General features: G+C 44.2%; 1 protein-coding gene across 2 annotated transcripts in view; it reads left to right on the top strand.

The window, feature by feature from the left end:
* Window positions 1-491: 491 nt before the first annotated feature.
* Window positions 492-18,918, top strand: part of LOC147429508 (uncharacterized) — a 33,175-nt gene continuing 14,748 nt past the window's right edge. Inside the window, exon 1 of one of the 2 annotated variants that reach the window (XM_086495776.1) lies at window positions 492-646. The gene's annotated coding sequence lies outside the window, so the exon portion shown is untranslated. Of the gene's footprint in view, window positions 647-666; window positions 883-18,918 lie in introns of those variants that run through there. The other variant, XM_086495777.1, reaches the window with a different exon arrangement.

The following is an 18,918-nucleotide window of genomic DNA, read 5'->3' as shown; positions in this document are numbered from 1 at the left end:
AAAAATCAAGAAACACATTTTCCGAAATTGATTGTATATCCTCTGAAGGACTAGCAGGTGTTCTTATACTACACAAGAATAAGTCTCACTTTATTGACACAAATAAATTAATATCAAACGAGATCGAAAGTGTTTCGTCGAACATGTCTATTACAAGCAACAAGAAATTAAACATTGTTTCATTATATAAACATCTTTCATCAAAACTCTCGTCCCTTTACGAAGCACTGAAGAAAACTTTGCATGCATTAGACATGATCACAAAAACCACATAATCGCAGGAGATTTCAACATAAACACATGCAATAACAATAGTTGCTATATCTCTCTACAACATTACATGGCATTGTATGAATTGAGACAGATAATCAAAGAATCAACAATAATAAATTACTCAACGTTGGATCACATTTGGATCAACTCAAGTGTACACGAATTCTCATGTGAAACAAACATTGGTATTGGTTTTATCATTTCATCACTTACATTATCTTGTCACTTACACATGGCAGGCCATGTTTAACTTTGTGCGCTTGTTCAATACTTTGCTGGATCTCAATTCCATGCGAACGAAGCACTTTATATGTTCAGGAATCCAATCTTGCTTTAAAATTACTGAAGCGCGAGAGCCGTGATCGTCAGGAAGGTCTCTCTCTCTCTCTCTCTCACACACACACACCTGTGCGGTATTTTTAGGGTTCCATGATTGTATCCGATAAAGTTTCCCTCGTAGCTTTTGCTGTGTGTTACCTCCGGAGCAAGAATCAATCTCGCGTCATCAGGAATCTGTGCGTGTGTTACATCCCACTGGGAAGCTTGGGAAATGCTGGAAGGCCTAGATGTGACATCGCATATACAGAACCAGAGGATGGGACTTCTGATGTAAGAAGCATATATTAGATATGCTGAGAAGTATATTTTTCGATACCATTTCTTAGAGAGGAGCATCTGGAAAGAAATCAAAGTTGCATTCACTGTCTCTTGTACATTTGAAGGCTAGTTGTTTGCAATAACTTTTTTGGAAGTAAAACAGACAAGGCAGAATGAGATCAAAGTTTTCACTTTGTCCTAATTTATTACAAGAAGTTGATTCTTGGTAGTTGTGGATTGTTTGCTGCATATAGAATAATTTTGTGTCTGCTAAATATGTTGTGTATATGGAACCATCAACTTGGAGATTTGTTAGTAACTTTTTCAAGGTGTTTGGAAGGTTTCTTTTTTGACACATGACAAAGTGCCACGGAGTAAAAACCTCAACTGGACACTGATAGTGGTATCATAGCAAGGTCTTCTCCCCCTCTATGAAGGAAGGAAGGTCTTGGCAGATAGTAGAAGCCATGGTAGATCAAGAACTAGCTGCCGTGAAAAAAAATCCAAAAGCTTAGGAGACCTTGAGTTATCTCACGCAAATCCGAGATCAAGTGACTTTAGCACAATGTTGAAAAGCTCAGGGCTTCTCTTGAGTGTGAGAAGAAAACCTCTTCTAGGAGAGATCCTGCTAGAGCCTCGCTTTCTCAGGAGGCTAGGGCAGCCCATGTGGAGACCTTGTGTTAACGGGGACGGGCACCGCGTGCCATCGGAAAAGAACAGACTGAACAACTTTTAAGCACTTCAAATAACCACTGAACTGAAAGAGATGCACACTACACGCGACGAGGAGTGGCAAAGTTCCATCCCAAAAGAGCGTTGACCCCAAACCTTGATGTCCCGCAGGGGTATTTAGGGCACGAGGACTTTTACATCATGCCTTTGGAAGGGTGTGACGTCCTTCTAGAAGTCCCTTGGTACCATAATAACAACGCTGTGGTCGATTATCGGCATAGCAGCTAAAATACACGTACTTTATTTAGAATACACGACATCCCAATATTGAAACGTACAATACGTCTCATAACGTTTTCTATTCTAACGTTTTTTTGCTCAAAACATGTCTTTTTCTAATTGATCAATCGTGTTTTAGAGCTTCATGGTGCTTGTTTATGTATGCTATGGCTTAATATTAAAGAGTCATTGAGGAGGTTCATGAATCGCTCCATTTGTTCTTATTAAAGTATCATATTTAAAAAAGTTGACGTATTATATTTTTGGTTCAAAAATACGTCTAGTACGCGTATTGTACACCGCGTCTTAAACATCCCGTCCCGTACCGTAGGTGCTATGATTATTGGGCCAAGCAAGCAACTTTGACAAATGAAAAGGGTAGAAAAATTGTACTTGTTGTAAAACTGAAGGGCGAGTCCGTCCCTATTGTATCGGCTTCGGCCATTTCAAAATTAATGAAATCTGGTCTTTTTGTTTACTCGGTCTATTTGAAAGAGTTGAATGATGTACACAGAACGAACATGTTTGAACTTGACAAAGAACGCCAAGATTTTCTCCACAAGCAGGTTGATTGTTTCTCTGAAGGTCTGCCAGGCGAGTTACCTCCAACTTGTCCCGAGGATCATACTATTGATTTGATTCCTGGGAGCACACCCCTGAACCGGCCACCTTACCGTGTTAGCCGAGCCCAGAATGAAGAAATCATGAACCAAGTGAAAGACCTTCTTGAAAAGGGTCTTCTCCAACCGAGCACTTCACCCTACTGCTCTCCGGTTTTGTTGGTATTAAAGAAAGACGGATCTTGGAGAATGTGCATTGATCATATAGCTCTGAATAAAATCACTATAAAGAACAGATTTTCGATTCTAAGGATCGATGATATTCTTGACCGACTTCAGGGATCCTCTTGTTTCAGCAGGAGTGATTTAAAAAGCGGATATCATCATATCATAATTGTTATTCTAAGGAAGGTTGCTGTTATCAATGTCACGTCAAGGGTCATATAAAGAGCACATGTCCTAAGAACCCATCCAATGAACCTAAAGAACCCACAGAACCCACATCCTTTGTTAATGCCATAAATGAGAATACTCATGTGTCCCAAGTTTCTCATGATCCTCTCATTGATGAGTCTCTCGAGTCTCATGAAGTATTATGGTTACGTGAATGGTTAACACATAGTAGTCTTGTTTGATTCTGGTAGTATGCATGATGTGATTGGTGACTCTTGTCGAAAGGGCCCGCTTGGAGGTTCGCAAGACATCTCCTCTCGAGGTGTCGGGCTTCGCTCCCGGTATGGACTCTCTCATTACATGAGAGTGCCTTGGTGTGTTATTTACTGTTCAACAAGCGTCCTTCCGCAGAAAATTTGTAGTGTCTCCTCTTTCAGGATGTGATATGATTTTGGGCATTAGATGGTTTCGTGAGCACAACCCTCTCATTAATGGGGCAGACAATACTCTCACTCTAAATGCCAAAAGTGACTCTCCCGTCATCATCTGTGGTGAGGAGGTTGTTCAGTCTTTACCTCTCATTTCTAATGTGCAGGCGAAGCTTGAAAAGAAAAAGGAGGAGACTCTCTCAGTCTTTTCTTCTCCAAAACACGACACACATGTTTTGCATGATAGAGATGTGATGGTTCACAAGGATGATGGTTTAGGTAATTCTTTTTCTAGTGAAGCTAACCTCATTGCAGATACGATCAATCATGAAGAACCGATCTTGGCTCTTGAGTCGAGGTCCGAAGAACCCACTCAGGAAGTATTGTGTGTTCGCATGATTAGTCAGCACGCATTGTTCGAGTGTTTCATTCGTGACGGTTTCTTGTATTTTCATCACCTTCTTTACGTGTTCCCTTTCCATAGGCATGCCGTATTGTACGATGCACATGATTCACTCAGGGATGAGCACGAATGTATGCGGATCACTCTCAAAAAGAAGAAATGTTTGCATTCAAGGAATTTACATTCCATGTCTCTTTTTGGCATGACACAGTCTCAAAAAGAGCACAAGAAAGATTGACCATCAAGCATCGACATTTCCGTTGTGATTTGCCACAGCCGATAGGTTTAGTTTGAAAAGTCAAGATTCGATCTCACTTTTTGGGGGTGTTTGGTGAACGGCTTGGCACTCCGTCACTTTGTTCATCTACATTGCATTCACAGTTTTTTCGGAAGAATAGTATTTTTCCAGTCACTCTACATGGAATAAGTATGTTCATGATTTTGGGTTGGAAGTGGTTTCGGGAATTTTCCTCCTCGGAAATTCTTGAAGAAGGTAGACGCACGACCATAGCCGAAGTTGAAACATTGAAGCAGCCACAGATCCCTTTGTGTCGCTTCCGGCGCGGCCCAAAGAAGGAAGCATTGCAGACCTTCAAGAAGTTCAAGTATCGCACGACCCATTCATCAGAGTGGGCCGGCGGAGAGTCCTTCCCAGGATTCCAGACGTTGTTGGCGCTCTCCCTCGACACTATGTAGCTCAGTAACAATACCTCACTGTGAAAAGGAGGGGATATCACGTGCACATTTAACCCTATGTGCATGTGGACACGCTACTTCAGGTCTAGGGTTTAGGTCAGCTTAGAAAGTGTCTGGCACCTTTGTGAGCTTGTGCGCAGGCCGTGCATGTCCAGGTACTTAGAGTAGTTGCATATCCTTTGGTTGCACATAGCATGATCATCAGCATGATAGTCAATACCCATCATGAGCATTTTACAGTGCACAGAACCCATTTTCCCTATTTATCCATTTTTCACTTGTTATTAATAAGTGACTTTGTTGGGAAATTGGGTAGGGCAAAGTTGCTTAGTCGGTATAAATAAAACCTAGCGCTAGCACTTTCTGGCAGAAGAGGCAGTAGAAGTTCCAGCAACTTGGAGTTGTAGTGTACCTTCTCAGCAAGACCAGCAGGAGGCCTAGTGTTTTCCAGCCAATCAGAAGTAGATAGCGTTTTGGTTGCAGATCAGCCTAGCATTTTCTGCAACAGAATCAGCCTAGCGTTTTCGCAGATACCATATCAGCCTTGGTGTTTTTGGTACACAGTCACTGGCGTTTTCAGTTTTGCAGACGTGCGTTTTGCAGATTTCCGGCGTCAGATCAATCCCTAGCATCAGCGTTTTCAGTTTTCAGCACTTAGACACCGCAGAATCAGCCCCTAGCCTCGCAGATCTCATCTACTCGCAACAAATCCTCGTCGCACCATTAGATCAGCCAGCGTTTTCAGATTCAGCCGCTGTCCGCAGATTTCAGCATCTGCGTTTTCAGCCCATCGTCGTCGCGTCGTCGCCATCGCCGTCCTCGCCGACACAATGTCAGAATTCTGTAGTTAGCAGATGTGCAGATTTCAGCCCCAGCGTTTTCAGATTTCAGCCCGTCCTCGTTGTCGTCATCGTTGTCGTTGACATCGTCGGCAAGTCCATTGCATCTAGACCATTGTACCAGATTTGTGCAATCAATAGCATAGACCTCTCTCACCATAGAGAGGGGGGCCCTTGGAGGAGGGTTTGAGAACTGTCAAGTGTCGTATTGTTTTCTCTCTCTCTCTCTCTCTCTCAGCACCTTCATTCACAATAGCATTCACTTTGTTTGTGATCATTGCACTCTCTCATTAAAGGAACGGAAGGCTCTCCCTTTCGTAAGTAAAAGGAACCCTTGAGCAGAGTTCGGAGCACTCATCTTGAGCAAGATCAACATTCACTTTCGTTGCACCTTACATGTGTTGTTGCCGGCAGTGGGTGAACCAGAATGTCACTGTCAAGGGTGGCGTTTCCAAACGTTGGGAAAGGAGGACGACCGTTGGTTGCTTGCGTTTTCAAATGTTGGCGAAAAAAAACGCTACGCTTCACATGTTGTGGCCGTCGACAATGCCGCAAATATGGCGTTTCAAAACATTGGGAACAATGCCAACTCAACGGTGCACTGTGGGGAAGCAGCAACGCAAAACGCAAGAGCTCCGGAATGGCAACGTTTTAGAACATCAATAATGGAGGAGGGGGAGATGTAGCGCCGTTGGTTCTCCTCTTGGTTTATTTTCTTCACGGCGACGTGCTCCTCCACAAAGGCTCTGATACCATGTCAAAGTCGATGATGCGGAAGCGTAGAGAGAGAGAGAGAGAGAGAGAGAGAGAGAGAGAGAGAGAGAGAGAGAGAGAGAGAGAGAGAGAGAGAGAGAGAGAGAGTCAGTCTGCTGAACCAATCAGCCTTGGCAATGAATAAATTGATATTAATACAATATGGGCAATGGGTCACATATATACCAACCTTAGTAAATTGCCCTACCCAGACTTTGACAAATAAGTAAAATAAATACCTAAAAGCCAAAATAGATAATGGGATCACATTGGGCAGTTCATTCGAGATGCCATAAATCTAACAGAGAGTGGGTAGACCTAGGCATTGCTTCTTTGCACTAGCCATGGTTGGGATTCTTTGGTTCTGTTGTTGCATATGAAAAATTTTAACACTGCAGCTTATAACGAATGGGTTTTTTTTGCATGTAAATTTTGTAAACGTTGTGCTTGGGTTTATTAAACTGGCTACGTCCAATTAAAAAACCAGTTACGTAAGTGGGCGACTTGTAGAGGGTGTCTACTTGTAGGGGTCAACCTACAGAAGGGGACTGACTTGGACTTGTAGAGGGGCGCGGGGGGGGGGGGGGGGGGGGGGGGGGGGGTTGCCACTTGACACTCCTGTATGGATTTTTGCAATTTGTGTTGGCTATTTTTGGCAGGTTCAAGCGCATGCTTTTGGAAGCAGATGCTTTTTGTACTAAGTACTTTTGGTTCAGTAGCTTTCGGGGCTGTGCTTTTGGGCATTTGTCACGTGCACATCTAACCCTATGTGTACGTGGACAAGCTACTTCATGACAAGGGTTTCAGTTCAGTTTAGTTAGCCTAGCTTAGGAAGTGTTCTGGCACTTTTGTGAGTGTTCGCAGACCGTGCATGTCCAGGCACTTAGAGTAGATGCATATCCTCTGGTTGCACACATCATGATCATCAGATTACCATTAGAACCCATCAGGAGCATTTTTACAGTGCACAGACCTATTTCCCCTAATTTAGCCATTTTTCACTTATTATTAATAAGTGACTTTTGTTGGGAAACTGGGTAGGGCAATTTGACAAGCAAGTATATAAGAAAACCCAACGCTAGCACTTTCTGGCAGAAGAGGTAGCAGGAACCTTGTGTTCAATAGTGCACCTTCTCGGCAATTCCCCCCGGGCAGTCAACCTAGCATTTTCAGCCAATAGAACCAACGTTTTTCTCAAGTGTAGATCAGCCCAGTGTTTTGCAACTTGTAGGTCAACCTGGCGACAACAACACTCAGCAAATCACCTAGCGTTTTTGTTTCAGGACCCCAAATCAACCTAGCGTTTTTGGATCAGTAGGACAGCCTAGCATTTTGCAGATTCACCGCAACAGATTAGTAGAGAGCATCAACGTTTTCAGTTTTCAGCATATAGACTCTATAGAATAGCCCCCAAACCTCACAGATCTCACCTTCCCGCAACAGATCCTCGCCGCATGGTTAGATCAGCCGAAGTTTGCAGATTCAGCCTGGAAAACGCAGATTTCAGCATCTGTGTTTTCAGCGCGTCGTCGTCGCATACTCGTCGTTACCGACATAGAGTCAGAATTCAACAGATACAAGATTTGCAGATTTCACCCTTAGCTTTTTCAGATTTCAGCCCGTCTCGTCGTCGTCCTCATCGTCGTCGACATCGTCGGCAAGTCCATTGCATTGTAGAGATTTGTGTAGTCAATAGTAGACCGCTCTCGCATAGAGTGGGGCCTTCGGAGGAGGGTTTGACAACTTTTGGTGTGATATTCTTCTCTCTCTATCTCTCAGTCTCAACTCCTTTATTCACAGTGTTTACCACTTTGTTTGTGATCATTTGCACTCTCTCACTAAAGGAACAGAAGGCTCTCCCTTCCGTACGTAAAAGGAACCTTGAGCACAGTTCAGAGCACTCATCTTGAGCAAAGTTCAACATTCACATCCGCTGCACCTAACATTGGTATCAGAGCTTTGGCAGTGTTCTGTATCACTCAAGGAAAGAACCACAAGAATTTTTTTTGCTTGCGATCTCACGTAACCCAAGTCCACTTGGGCGTGTCGATTCCAAATCGTGAGTGACCGAAAACCCAAGAAAGAAGGGCTTGTCCAGCCTCCCCTTGTTTCTCTTTTCGCTCGTTGAGAGCGGACCATGCACTTAGCGGCCGGCCAATCGACGTGAGGTGGGAAAAAGCAACCTTGGTGTGAGCGCAAGGCTGCCAAGGGGCGCTCGCGGGAAAGAGAAGAGCTCGGGTAAGAGAAGATCCTTCTATAACACAGATTGCAAGCTAAAGAAAGAACCTCAAGAACCTCAAGAATCCAAGAACCTCAAGACCCCAAGTTCCTCGTGAACTTAAGAACCCAAGACTTCAGTGTATGGTCATTACCCGAAGCGGAATGGATGCTTTGCATGGAGGTGGCGAAGAAGAATTTTCCCCACCAGGACGTTTTTCCGACCCTCCCTTCTCCCCATCTACGCCAAGGATTGCACCAAATCTATGGAGGCTTTGGTGAAGATGATGATGGACATGAGGATACAACAAGAAGCGTAACACAAAGAAAGAAAGGCAGAATTGGATCGTGAACACAGAGAAAGAAAAGCAGAATTGGATCGTGAGCACTAAGAAAGGATGGCAACCTTAGCGCGTAAGCGCGAGCAAGCACGCTTAGCGGCCGCAGAAAGAAAAGCCGAATTCGATCTCAAGTGCGAAGAAAGACGGTTAGAGCATGAAGCGCAGAGAAACCAACACATGAAAGAGTTGGTCCTACTACTTTCTAATGTGCACACGCAGATTGACAAGAATCAGGAGAAAGAGACTCTCTCAATCTTTCCTTCTCCAAAGCACGACACACATGATTTTTATGATCAAGATGTGATTATTCACAGGCATGATGAATTCAATGATAATGATGTGATTATTCACAAGCATGATGAATTATAGGATAAAGATGTGATTATTCACAAGGATGTCGGTCTAGTTGATGCTTTTTCTAGTGAAGCTAACCTCATTCCAGATTCTATCAATCACGACGAATCGATCTTGGCTCTCAAATCGAGGTCCAAAGAATCCCCACAGGAAGTATTCTGTGTTCGAATGATTAGTCAGCACGCATTGTTCGAGTGTTTCATTCGTGATGCTTTCCTGTATTTTAGTCACTGTCCTTATGTGCTCCCTCTTCGTAGGCATGCCATATGGTACGATGAACACGATTCACTCATGAATGAGCACGGATGTATGCAAATTACTCATGAAACGATGAAATCTTTACATTCAAGGAATTCACATTCCATGTCTCTTCCTTGGCATGACACAGTATCCGAAAGAGCACAAGAAGGATTGAGCATCAATCATCGGCATTTCCATTGTGATTTGCCATAGTTGATTGATTTAAATCAGAAAGATTGTAACAAACTGCTGACGTGTCAAAGTCTAAAGAATCGAGCCAACTTACAGATGTAGCCGAGAGGCCTAAACCCTAAGAAACACAAGTAACTGAAGAAGTCCTACCAACTTATGGGGACCTCGTTCGATGGGGTCCCAAGTGACATAAAGGAAGAAAATAAAGCAGGTTCCGGACAGACGCAAAAACTGATGACGTGGCAGATTTTTGAAAATTGCGCTAACATGATGACGTGGCAGGCTGTATTGCGTTTTGCATTGGCTGATGGCGTGGCAGGTTGTACGGATTTTCGTAAATTACGTTGGTAGCTTTTTGGCATTGCTTTTTGGACCAGAAGCTTTTGAGTTTTAAAGGCTTTTTACTGTAATTGCTTTTCAAGCCAAGGGCCTTTAAATATGAGGCTAGGGCTCATTCTCTGGCATGCTTCCTGGCAAAGGTGCAGAGTCTGGAGTATCGGCTTGTACTGTGTTGATGCAATATAAAGAAATACCGAAAGGGGCGCCAAGGTTTGGGGCCAATACTCTCTGGAGTGGAATTCCGCCGCTCTGTGTCTCGTGTCGTCTCTCTTTCAGTTCAGTTGTTATTGAAGTGCTAAAAGTCTGTTCAGTCTGTTCTTTTCTATTGGCACGTGGTGCACGTCTTGTGACGAAGACAAGTTTCGATTCCATTGTTTGCGTGTGTTTGATGAACGGTTTGGCACTTTGTCTCTATGTTCATCTACATTGCATTTATAGTCTTTAAAGAAGACTAGAATTTTTCCAGTCACTTTACATGGAATGGGTATGTTCATGTTTTTTTGTTGGAAGTGGTTTCAGGAATTTTCATCCTCGGAGATTTTTGAAGAAGGTAGGTGCATGACTATAGACGAAGTTGAAACATTGAAGGAGCCAGATGACTTTGTGTCGCTTTCGACGCGGCCCAAAGAAGCAAGCATTGCAGACCTTTATGAAGTTCAAGTATCGCATGACCCACGCATCAGAGTGGGCCGGTGAAGAGTCCTTTCCAGGATTCCAGACTCTGTTGGCAATCTCCCTCGACGCCATACAGTTCGGTACGAGTACCTCACTTTGAAAAGGAGGGGATGTCACGTGCATATCTAACCCTATGTGTACGTGGACAAGTTACTTCATGACAAGGGTTCAGTTCAGTTCAGTTAGCCTAGCTTAGGAAGTGTTCTGGCACTTTTGTGAGTCTGTTCGTAGACCGTGCATGTCCAGGCACTTAGAGTAGATGCATATCCTCTGGTTGCACACAGCATGATCATCAGATTACCATTAGAACCCATCTGGAGCATTTTTACAGTGCACATATCTATTTTCCCTATTTTTGCCATTTTTCACTTATTATTAATAAGTGACTTTTGTTGGGAAACTGGGTAGGGCAATTTGACAAGCAAGTATATAAGAAAACCCAGCGCTAGCACTTTCTGGCAGAAGAGGCAGCAGGAACCTTGTGTTCAACAGTGCACCTTCTCGGCAAGACCCCCCAGGCAGTCAACCTAGCGTTTTCAGCCAATAGAACCAACATTTTTCTCAAGTGCAGATCAGCCCAGCGTTCTGCAACTTGCACGTCAACCTGGCGACAACAGCACTCAGCAGATCACCTAGCGTTTTTGCAGCAGGACCCCAAATCAGGCTCGTGTTTTTGGATCAGAGGACAGCCTAGCGTTTTGCAGATTCACCGCGATAGATCAGCAGAGAGCATCAGCATTTTCAGTTTTCAGCATATAGACTCCACAGAATAGCCCCCAAACCTCGTAGATCTCACCTTCCTATAGCAGATCTTCACCGCATGGTTAGATCAGCCGAAGTTTGCAGATTCAGCCCGGAAAACACAGATTTCAGCATTTGCGTTTTCAGCGTGTTGTTGTCGCATCGTCGTCGTCACCGACATAGAGTCAGAATTTAGCAAATACAAGATTTGCAGATTTCAGCCCTTAGCGTTTTCAGATTTCAGCCCGTCTCGTCGTCGTCCTCATCGTCGTTGACATCGTCGGCAAGTCCATTGCATTGTAGAGATTTGTGCAATCAATAGTAGACCGCTCTCGCCATAGAGAGTGGGGCCTTCGGAGGAGGGTTTGACAACATTCTGGTGTCGTATTCTTCTCTCTCTATCTTTCAGTCTCAGCACCTTCATTCACAATGTTTTACCACTTTGTTTGTGATCATTTGCACTCTCTCACTAAAGGAACAGAAGGCTCTCCCTTCCGTAAGTAAAAGGAACCTTGAGCACAGTTCGGAGCACTCATCTTGAGCAAGGTTCAACATTCACATCTGCTGCTCCTAAGAGCATCTATCATAAAGTGATGACATGGCATGACCAACCTGAAGGGTTGGCCCAGAGGGCAAGGGTTAGAGTTAAAACCTCTAACCCAAAAGAACCTAAAGATGTGGCCGAGAGGCCCAAGCGGTTAGGGTTTAAAAATCTAACCCCCCTTCTATTTACTTGATGAACACCGGCTGAGGAGCCTGAACCCTAATTTTTAAAAGCGTAAGGATTGCCTCCAACCTCTATAAATCGCGTTGACATGACACGTGGTAGGTTGTACGGATTTTTGTGATTTTCGTTGGCTGTAGGGCTGAGTTTGGGCACGCTTTTGGGAGCAGATTGCTTTTGGAAGAGGGTGGGCAAGCACTTAAGTTTGATAAGTTTTTAGGCTATAACGATATCCATTGAGCTCTTGCATTCATACAAACGTTCGACATCGTCTTTTGGGGAGGTCATTTTTCAGAACACTCCAAAATCTGAAGAGCGTTGTCTTATCTGAAAGGGAATGCCCAAACATGACGATGTACCCTATTGTTGCACAAAAAGTGTCTACCACGTGGTTAAATTACAAACACGTCTTCACTTCCGCCTGGCTTGTAGAAGAATACGAAGAAGATGCTATCACAGCTTGGAAGCTTCTACGGATGACCAAAGAAGACATCTTAGATGACTGTTGCCAAAGATTTTGGGATGAAAATTATCTTGAAGCAAGGGCTTTGCTTTTGGGCGTCCCTTGTACTGTTTATAAGTGCCCCAAGGGCCAATCTGTGGAGAGTATTTGGAGGCAGAGTCTCGCAAAGAGTTGGACCCTCGGGAGTTGTACCCTTGTGAAGCAAAAATAAAGAAATACCGAAAGGGGGTTGAGTCTTTGGGGCCAGTGCATCTGGGAACAGAACTTTGTCGTTCCTTGTCGACTCTCCTTTTCCTTCTCTCTCTCTCTGTCTCTCTCTCTCTCTCTCTCTCTCTCTCTCTCGTCAAGTTCAATTATTTGCAGATTTTGTTTGTGTATTGCTATTGATTCGAGGAGTCGGGAGATTTTGACAAATTTCCGGTTAGGAATCTTGACAAAGCAGAGTACAAATGTTAACGGTAGGTTTGACACGTGCATGAAAAGATTGATCAAGCACTCCAAGGACTTGAAATATGTGAATCACTTGGAGAGTTACTTGCTTGACGAGGTTCAATCAAGATGGCGAGAGGTCGTTCAATCACCTCTCAAGTCGATAATGAAGTCGAAAGCAAAGCCGAGTACAAAACAACAGAGATTGTACTCGCAGAAAGAGTTTGATGAAGCTCTTGAAAGAAGATAAACCAGTTGATGAAAAGCAGGAAGCACACTCGGAAGAGAAGAAAATTAGCAGATTTCCTTGGGCCGAAAATCGACTTTCAAGGTGCCTAGAAGATCCAAGAAGCACTCGTTTTTCGGATGACCCAAATTTTTCTTCGTCTTCAGAGAGTTTCGAGAGTTCGTCGTTCTCTACTTCGAGTGATGATGAGAAAATGCGGAAGAAGCGGAGAGAAAGCAAGAACAACAAATTTAAGAAAAAGTCTAGAAAGCACAGAAAGCAATCTAGCAGTTCAGAGGAGGAGATCTTGTCCTCTTCTAACATTTTAAATAGGGAGAGAGAGAAGACCAAGGAGTTCAAGGATGAGGGTCAAGCAATCAAGTTTGACACATTTTCAAGCTATCAAGACACCCATCGAGCGCTTGAATTCATACAACTGCTTGACATCGCTTCTCGAGATGTAGTTTCTTGGAACGCTCAAAGGTATGAAGGGCGACATCTTACTTGGAAGGAAACGCACACACATGATGGTCTACTCTGCTGTTGCGTAGAGAAGCACCTAAAAAGTGTGTAAAATTCAAGAGAGTTTTCACTTCTGTCGGGTTAGTGAAAGAATCTAAATAGTTCGGATGACTATTGCCAGAGGTTTTGGGGTACCTATTTGCAAGTGTCCTCATTTCGAAGGATCACTTTGAAGGACCAAATTGAGCGGTTATGCTATGGATTGCCAAAAGAGATTTGACGGTATTGTCTGCAAAAGAAGTCTAACTCCATTCAGAGACTTATGGAACATGCCAAGCAAGGTTTTGATATGCATGTTGGCTCATTGACCTATCCTATGGACAAGCCAGTGTCCACCTCAGCGGGGCAAGAGTCTTCCAAGGAAAAGAAAGAACCAAAGGAATTGGATGATAGCTCATTAGAGGATTCCGAAGAAGTAAGAGAATCAGTTGATAGTTCATCAGAGAGTTCCAAAGAAGCAAGGGAATCAGGTGATGGTTTATCAGAGAGTTCCGACGATTCAGATTGAGGTGTAAGTGGACAGGGGAGGCTAGTTGGGCTACCAATAGGTCATAGGGCACAAGAAAACAAGAGAAAGGTAAGCCAGGGCCACTGGATAATTTGGTCAAGGGCACATTTTTGCTCTCGATGCAAAGTGGATGGAGGAAGAGAACCTCATAGTGTCATAAAGTGATGACGTGGCGGACAACAAAAACCCTAATTTCTGGCTGAAACCCTAAAATTCTTGCAAACCCTAAAAACTGCCAGAAACCCTTATTTGCAGCAAACCCCGATTTCTGGCTGAAACCCTAAATTCAGCAAACCGTAAAACTGTCGGCGCATGCTGACGTGGTAGCAGGTACGGATTTTCGCTTTTTGCGGCATGAATTACGGCAGCCAAAAAAGTTGCTTTTTTTGCGTTAATTTTGGGCTACGCAATGAGAAAGAGAGAGAGATTGCTTTTGCTTTCAAATTGAGAGAGAGAGAGAGAGAGAGAGAGAGAGAGAGAGAGAGCACTAGCTTTTGCTCTCAAGCTTTTGGTTTTGAAGCTTTTTGGGGCTTTGCTTTTAGGCATCCCTTGTAAACCTTAAAATAAGTGGCTTGGGCCTTCACTTCTGAGAGCATCTGGACGCAGAGTCTGAGAGTGAACCCCGAGTCACTCTCTTGTACTTTGAACTGATTAATATAAAAAGAAATACCGAAAGGGGCGCCAGTCTTTGGGGCCAATATCTCTAGGCACGGAACTCCGCCGGGCCAGTGCGAATTTATTGTGATTTGTGAAGTGGTTATTTGGTGCTGTCGCGATTGATTCTTGACTTGGAGACTGGAGTGTCCAAGTCTGTTACAATGGTATCAGAGCACGGCCGATTTCTCTTCTATGGGAAATCCGATCCCCAATTTTTTTTTCCGCGGCACCTATGGCTTCACGCAAGGATCAGTCGACTCCCTCTGCATCTGGAGATGCGGGCAAGGATCACAGCGAAGATTCCGGCAGAGAGTATGGCCCGCCTTGGCCTACTCAGGCAGAGCGGCGAGAGATGGAGTGTCGCCTGTTGATCGGCGATGCAACGAAGATGATGCTCAATTTTGCGAAGGACCCAAAATTTGCAAAATATATGAGTGAGACTTCTTTTCAGGAAGTGCATGAGCAGTGACATAAAACCACTACACCACCCCCGAAACTCACTCACAAGAAACCTTCTGCTCACAAGAAATATTCAGAGAAGGAATTAGAAGAGGTGGTCGATGCACGGATCGCCCAGCTTTTTGACACGCAAAAGAAAGCCAAAAAGCAGAAGAAAAGCACTGACTTCTCGGGATATTTGGGTCGTCAGTCAACTTTTGATAAGGCAAAGAAACAGAAGAAGCGTGTTCGATTTGAAGGAGTACCCAATTCTTCTTCTTCTTCTTCTGACAGTTCTTCTAGCTCTTCAGATTCGAGCGAAGAAGACAGAAAAGGTAAAAAGCGAAGCAAGAAACAAAGCTTTGGAAAGGGTAAGAAAAAGGCAAAGAAGGCTAAATCTCGCCCAGAGCCTGACAGTTCTACTGAGGACTCGTCTACGGATAGCTCAGATTCTGATGATGGAAACTTCTATGCGAACAAGAAAAACTTTTACAAAGCCAACGAGAATGACTTTCTCGAAGATAAAAGCAAGAAAGTCCGAGAGTTTAAGGAAGGTGGCCACTCGATCAAGTTTGATACCTTTTTAGGATACTCAGATGCTTCGAAGGCTTTGTCATTTATACAGCAGTTTGACATTGCTTTCGCGGGAGGACGCTATTCAGAGCACTCCAAGATTCGGAGAGCTACCTCTTACCTTAAGGGGAATGCTCGTACTTGGTCCACGCTTCTTTTAAACAAGACTGCGCTAGTTAAATGGCTGAGAATTCAAAAATCTTTTTATTTCTTCTTGGTTGACGCAAGAATATGAACGAGATATACGAGCTGCTTGGAACCATCTTCAGATGACCAAGAAAGATACAATCAATGCTTATTGTGAAAGATTCTGGGACTCTTTTCTACCTGCCTCTTCATTCAAGAAGACCTCATTCAGAGAACAAATTGAGTAGTTTACCTTGGGTCTACCTACAGAGATCCGAGATCATTGCTTGGAACAGAAGTCAGCTTCTATTCAGGAGTTGATGAGTCATGCGAAGCGGGGCTTTGCCATTCACTCTGGCAGTCTGACCTACCCCACAGATGAGGCCATGACACAACGAGCCGAACAGACTTCTGGGAATGAAAGTAGAAAAAAAACGAGCAATCCAGAGAAAAAGGATGCACGACCCAAGCTTACTCCTGAGGAGAGAGCTCGCTTCATCAGAGAGGGGAAGTGCTTTGGATGCGGGGAACATGGACATATCTCCGCGAAGTGCCCTAAAAAGGCACAGAAAGAACAGAATGATAAAGACGACGACATGCCTGAGAGTTCGAGAGCAGCTGAGGAACGTGACAGAAAAGGCAGATAGAAAAGCAGAACCGGTACCACATGGCGTGGGACCTGCACCGTAATGAATGAAAGTACAAACTTTGCCGCTTTTGGGGCAAAGTGAAGGATCAGGAAGCTCTTTTGAAGGAGCCAAGGCCAACTTCTTTTCACTTGGAATTGGCGGCTCGATTTGGAATTACGCCCGACAGACTCACGCCATAGGCGGAGGTAGTTCGACTGGCACCCGGATGGGATGCTGCCATTACACCGAGCATTGACAAACATCGTTTGCAATGACAGGGGTGTTCGGGGCACGTGAGTGACGTTCTTTCTACTCAGGATCCCTTGGTACCACAAGAACTACGCCGTGGTTGACTACCGCGCCGAGAACGCGTCTTTGATAAATGAAGGGCTTAGAGATTGTACTTGATGAACTTCAGTTTCTTTACTCATTCTTTTGGGAGAGAACTGAACGATAGATAAAGGTTGAATATGTTTTGACCTGATCAAAAGAACACCAAGATTTTTCTCCACACTCATGCCGATTGTTTTTCAGAGGGCTTGAAGATCAGACCATTGACTTGATACCTGGAAGCACGCCACCGAACGGGCCACCGAACCGTGTGAGCCGAGTACAGAATGAAAAGATTATGAACCAAGTGAAAGACCTCTTGAAAAAGGGTCTTGTCCAGCATAGTACTTCAGTATTGCTCTCCACTGTTGTTGGATTTGAAGAAACAGAGATCATCTGCTTCAAGATAAACTTTTTTGGGATACTTTGTCTCAGCAGCAGGAGTGCAAATGGTTCCGTCCAAGATAGACACTATCTGTGATCGGCCCGATTTGAAGAATGTCCATGAAGTTGAAAGCTTCTTGGGATTGTGTTCGTACTACAGACGGTTCATTTGAAAGTTTGCAGAGGTTGCTTCCCCTTTGCATGTCTTGACACAGAAAGGAGTCCCTTTCTCGTGGGGATCCACAGAGGTGACCGCCTTTCAGACATTGAAAGAGAAATTCACTACAGGATCAGATTTCACTTTGCCGGACTTGCAGAAGTCATTTGAAGTATTTTGTGATGCTTGTGGTCGTAGTCTGGGTGCGGTCTTGATGCAAGAAGGCCATGTCATTGCTTATGAGAGCCGATCGTTCTCTAGGCCGGAGATGACAGCACAGATATATGAGAAAGAGCTTTTGGCGGTTATCCATGCTCTTACTCAGTGATGGCATTACCTACTCGGAGCGGATTTTACTGTCTTTACAGACCATCAAAGTTTGTGCTACTTCTTGTCATAGAAGCAGCTTTCGGAAAAGCAGATGCGGTGGGCGAACATCTTGTCACAGTTTCACTTCCAGATTGTCCATGTGCAGGGACATAAGAATGTGGTGGCAAATGCTTTGTCTCGGAAGCCGTTGGTTTTGGCTATTTCCGCGATACATCATAGGAGCTTCGAGGATATGGTCGATCGGTATGCCACAGATACAGATTTTGCAGATATTTTTCACACGGATACGGGATGGGAAGGGAAGACAGTAGCTCGATACTCCCTTTGGGAAGGCTACTTGATGAGAAAGACTATGTTGTGCGTTACACAGCCGTTGAGGGAAAAGGTTATGACTGAATGCCACTGTTCACCTTTTACGGGTCACCGCGGCATTGCTACCACCATGAAGGGGGTAGAGAGATACTTCTTTTGGCCGAGACTCAAAAAGGATGTGGAAGAGTTGTGCGCAGTATGCCAGAAGGTCAAGTTTGACAGGCATAAGGCATAGGGATTGTTATAGCCTTTACCCATACCCACCCGCCCCTGGGAAAGTATTGCAATGGATTTCATTTTTGATCTCTCGAGAACACAGAATGATCACGATGATTTTCCGATTACATGGCACGTGTGAGACGATTGTCTCCGACAGAGATCCCAGATTTATGAGTTTGTTTTGGAAGGCAATTTGGGAGAACATTGGCACGCGGTTGCAGTTCTCGTCATCGTTCCACTTGCAGACTGACGGGCAATCTGAGATTGCCAATTCAGTGGTTTTAGATTTATTGAAGTCTTGTATCTCGGATCAGAAGACTCAATGGGAAAAGAACTTACCTTTGTTGGAATTTGCCTACAATAACACGATACACTCTTCGTCGGGGAAGGCGCCATTTGAGATTGTTGAAGGTGCTGCGAAGGTTTCACCCTTCCTGAGCACGAAAGATAAGATCTTTGAAGCGGATGAATATACGCGAGATTTGGATACGGCTTTTGCCAAGGTTCGCGAGACTTTGCAGAAGTCTCAAGATCGACAGAAAAAGGCAGCGGATTGCCATCGTCGCGACTTGAAACTGAAGGAGGATGATTGGGTGCTCTTATGTTTTGACAAGGCACGCCTACGAAAGAAAAAGGGAAAAGAGAGGCTTTTTCCAAAGCTTCGTATGCGATACTACGGACCTTTCCAGATTACTAAAAAGATAAATGATGTCTCCTTCCGATTGAAACTGCTAGATACTTGGAGGATTCACAATGCATTCCATGTGAGTCTCTTGAAACCTTTTAAATGTGATGTGCTTGATGATGGGGAGCCTGATGAGCAACCCAAAGTGGAAGAAAACGAGGAGATCTTTACAGATTTTGGCACATAAGGATACGAAGAAAGGTAAAGTCCGAAG

This window comes from Adiantum capillus-veneris, chromosome 22 (genome assembly GCF_014529385.1).
Source record: "Adiantum capillus-veneris isolate H3 chromosome 22, ASM1452938v2, whole genome shotgun sequence".
NCBI classification, from domain to species: Eukaryota; Viridiplantae; Streptophyta; class Polypodiopsida; order Polypodiales; family Pteridaceae; genus Adiantum; species Adiantum capillus-veneris.
The sequence above is the reverse complement of the archived record's forward strand: the minus strand, read 5'-3'. Positions and strand labels throughout refer to the sequence as shown.